The sequence below is a fragment of the Aedes aegypti genome, chromosome 3, assembly GCF_002204515.2.
Source record: "Aedes aegypti strain LVP_AGWG chromosome 3, AaegL5.0 Primary Assembly, whole genome shotgun sequence".
Lineage (NCBI taxonomy): Eukaryota > Metazoa > Arthropoda > Insecta > Diptera > Culicidae > Aedes > Aedes aegypti.
Window position 1 is genome coordinate 91,281,207 of NC_035109.1, and position 4,677 is coordinate 91,285,883.

At 36.6% G+C, this 4,677-nt stretch overlaps 1 long non-coding RNA gene across 1 annotated transcript; it reads right to left on the reverse strand.

The window, feature by feature from the left end:
- Nucleotides 1–883: 883 nt before the first annotated feature.
- On the reverse strand, nucleotides 884–2,411 carry LOC110678737. Its single transcript, XR_002501893.1, has 3 exons — nucleotides 1,432–2,411; nucleotides 1,156–1,269; nucleotides 884–1,103 (listed from the first exon to the last, which is right to left on the reverse strand). It is a non-coding gene; the product is annotated as an uncharacterized LOC110678737 (long non-coding RNA).
- Between the last annotated feature and the right edge of the window lie 2,266 nt (nucleotides 2,412–4,677).

A 4,677-nucleotide genomic window follows, 5' to 3' on the forward strand; every position in this document is an offset into this window, starting at 1 on the left:
AATCTTAACTAAAAGGCAATTCCTATATTTTTCTGCAGTTCTTCTTACTATTTTTGCTTCTGTACCTGAAAATACAAATCATTACCATGAAATGTTCAATCAACCTCGTAAATGATATGAATACCATGACTTTCCACTTTTTAGAGCCCATGGAATGCTTCTGACCAGTACCGCTTGTATCTTCAGATTTTCTTTTTGTAGTCTTTCTATTAACTTTTCTCATTTTCACGGTTTTGTTATTCTTACGTTTTCTCGTTGCTTTTGGTTTAATGTTTAGCCTACGCGCCTTTCCATTCCTTCGACATTTCCTTCCATATTTCTCTTGCATTTTCTTGACTTCCGCATTTATAAACGTGTTCAAAAGACAATCGCAAAATTTATTAACGCATTGAAAGCAAACAGTTTCATGATACGTCTGACGATCAACAATTTTTTGTAATCGCTTTTTGACTCCACAACGATGTTGTTTGAAATAGATGTAAAATTTTTGCTTGAATGCTATTAGTAAAGTTAATCCAATGTCTAGAGCAACTTCATTTGGAAAATTAAAGTTCATGGCGTCCAGAAAATGTTTCAGCCTTGTAAAAACAAAACTTTCGTCATCCATGTGTCTACCAGATGATGATGAACGTAGGTGTCTCCTGCACGCTTCATGGGGTAATTTAGATATTACAAAATCAATGACATATACTAATGCATTCATTTCGGGTTTGTCAGGTACTTCTAGGTTTTCATAATCTAAATTATCATCAGGTAAATCAACTAGGCTATTTTTATCAATAACGCTCAAAGGGTCTCCAGTTTTCGCTTCTTCATCATTGCTATCAATCAGGGTGACCGTTTCATCCGGCATACAGTTTGTATTGTCTTGCTGGTCCAATGTTCTTTCCACCCCATTATATTTGATTGCCGTGCTAAACTTTAGCAAATTCATTCTCCAGTGGGTCTTGACAGATACAATTAGTACACAGATCGAGGAAATTGAATTTTGTTTTTAAAATATCCCACAGCAGTCGAATCGCATTTATGTTCTGAATGAATCCTTTCATAAATGGAGGGAATCTCTGTTTAGCTGTGAGCAGATTTTGAGCTTCATCCAATGCCTAGAAAAGTAATATTCATTATTGGTTCGAAAAATATATTTTTGTAAACAACCGTTGAGGTATCGAAGCACGATTTCGGGATAAACTTGGCTTTCTCAAGAATATTTTTTGTTTTAACGAGAAATTCCCAATGTTCGCTATTATCGCATATAGCAGATCGTAGAGGCTGCAAGTAGAAAATTAAAATTTAATAAAATCGTTCAATATATTATATCATATTATTATTTTTTCTTAATTAGTTCAGCATTGGGCGCACATTTTCTCGCGAGTATAATTTTAAACCAAAAGAAAACATTATTTAAAGATACATAAAATATGAAATACATACCTTTAGCTTATCATGTTCAAAACGAGAGTTAAAAGTATCGAACAAGCTGTCCATCAGGTCTATGAACTCTATCATGGGAATTACTTCGCTGCTCATGCTACCCATTTCAACATACGCTTGGAGAGCTTTTGAGACGGTTCTACTCAACGTGGCTTACATTCATTTTTGAAAATCCAGGTAACAATACTGCTTTTTTCGTCAATCGTGGTGCCAACCGAGGGACATTTTCAATGTCCAAATTGTATAATTCATTTATATATTTAAACGATATTATTTTACCATCAATTAACAAATTGTTGGCAAACAAATTGTTCCTTGCTGATTTAATTAAATGAGGATTATCGATCATTATAACAATTGGTATTTCATCCACTTTGAAAACGGGATTTTCATATGTGGCTCCCAGACTTTCAGCCATTTTTACATTTGTAGGATGCTGATCCATTATTAATAAAACGGGGTGAAATCCGATAGCAATCATTTTCCTAACAGCTTCACTAACAATCTCTTTTTGCACATCACTGCCCAAAGTCGCATTGGCAAATAAGTAGCCGATGACCTGTATGTAAACAAACAAAATAGTTATTCAATTTATTTTTATTAAATATGATAATTGTACCTGCTTAAAGTTTGTATTGATACTCCTCACCATAACAGTAACGCTTTCTGTTGCTAAAACCTGTGGATCATTATTTTCATACTACTGGCTCCGTGCAGTTTCCACAGTCGGTAATCCGTGGAATCTATCTGTTCGTGCATGATAGTCAAGCATAGGTTTTAACGCCATCCCATCTATTAAAATTGATACCACCTTATCTTTATCACTCATAGTTTCTCCTGCTATTCTCATACGATGCAGTATCTCTGAAATCAAACGGATCCTTGAAGCATGATGCATCAAAATGCCGAGAACAAATTCGGCGATGGTCTAGCTTTCCTTTGAACACAGTGCCGTGTTTACGGCAGAATTCTTTCCAAATGGTTAAGCTAAAAATAAACGGAAAATAAACTAATGTATAAAGAAGAATATAAATTCGTTAACTTACTTGTCGTTGTCTTCGGGAAAACGGTGAAGGGAAACCACCGTATGGGATGGGATGCCGAGTTTGTCCCGAGTTTTGCAACTGTCGATACAACAAATTTTCCCCATGGCCAATCAACGATTGTTTATTTATTATCACATGGCAACGCGGATTTGAATTTCGCGGGTAGCGAGATGAATTAGATTTCAGCTTTGCAAGGCAGATACAAATGTAGGTATTGTGTTTGCTATTCTAGTACTTCATGATCCAAAAAAAAAGTCATTTTATAAGGAAGTCATACGTCTCTATTTCGTCTTTGATTCAACTGTGTGACACAGAGGAGGGGCAAGAAAGCGTTCGAATTACCGCGAGAGTACCTCCTGGGCCCGATGTTATGGAATGCGATGCACGATGACGAACTGAGGCTGCCACTTCCGACGGGTGTTAAGGTGAAGCGGCGTGTAACTCAAAGAATCATTAGAATCATCATTGATGTAACAGTAGTAGTGTCGCCTTTCCATGTATATTTTCAAAACAAACAAACAAAAAATATAACATTTGTGTTAAGCATATTTTTATGTAAACACATGGGAAATTTAGTTGATTGACGAGTATTGGAAATCAAAATCAACTGTTCAATCGTACATATCAAAAAAAAAAATACAATTTAATGAAGGGCAACGGAATTTCTCTGTTTTTTATTGGATTTATCGCATATTTTTGTTATGCATCGGTACGGTTTATGTTTACAAGGGATGACGGTGTTGCCAGGTGATTGGTGACAGATCTTTCTAGCAATTGTTATATGCTTGTTTCCGGAACAATTGCTGCAAATTATAAAAACTTATCATTTTGCAAATAGTTTTCTATCACAAGATCACTGATTTCATAAAATTTTAATGATTTTTGTGATCAATCCACATTAAATGCTATGATTTTACAGATAACAACTCTGACATCACTGCGCTCAACGATCGCGATGATTGTGCACACACGATAGACGCGTCTCGACGCATCCCGACGCATCGCACTGTGGAGCTTTTCAATTATTTTGGGTGGTCCAAATTGATAAACACTTGGTATGATTTAATGCTTCGTAGAGATGGTTTCTGTAATTTGAGAGGATCGAAAAACAAACAACGTATGAGTTTCAAGTTTCTATGCTTTGCCCAACCTGTCTGCACTGAAAATTAATACAAAAGAAAAAAAGTTGGATATTTTAGACTATAAACACAGGCTTGTCTCACTGTGCGGTGGCGGCGTCGATTCGCAACAAGTGAAAACCATCGCCATAATAGTTTTGAGTGATGCGGTTGATAAAACTTTATAAATATTGAAATCCCGGTGGAAATGTGTTCCTTTAAGGAAAGTGAATAAAAGATTTGTTTAGTGGAAGTGTAGTGAACGCAATATGGAATCCAAAACACAAATGCTTGCCGCTGAATTACAATCGAAAAGGTAGGCACCTCCTATTTACCAGTGTAGTTGTGTGAGGCAATGAAATGCGGCATGAAATCGGAGATTTTTTTTGAGAATATAAATCTCATGTATATTGTCGCTAAATTGATAATGCTGTATCTGAAAGTGTTGATTAAATATTGAAATACCACCTGAAGCATTTTTCTTCGCATAAATTATCCATTAAATCAGGTGATAAGCAGTTATATTTCATCGATGTTGCAAATACCAATACTATCATAACAATATGTTAATGATTTTGGAAGAAGCCATTTTGTGATGACGCACCAAAAGGCCTTAAGATTGTTGGGTTCGTCGACGATATCACCCTAGTGGTCTATGGTGATTCTATGGAAGAAGTAGAGTTGACAGCAGTATACTTTATTTCCATAGTTGAGGAATGGATGAATTATAGGAGACTGGAACTGGCCTGAGGTGGTGATGGTCAGAATCCGCAAGTCCGAACAAAGGGCGTTTGTCTGCTTAGATGATTGCTCCATAGAGTCCAAGCGATCCCGTAGGCATTTTGAGAAAATGATCGATGACAAGCTCAGCTACACCAGCTACACTGATTAAGTAGAATATATCTGTAAAAGAACATTTACGGCTATAGCGGCGCTGTCGAGCATGAATTCTACATCTCTGCTGCAACTGTCAGCAAACGCAAGCTCCTGGCAGACGTGGTGCGACCCATACTGAGGTATGGAAGACCAATCTGGTCATAAGCGTTTAGAATAAGCAGAAACCTAAAGCGGCACCCAAACTG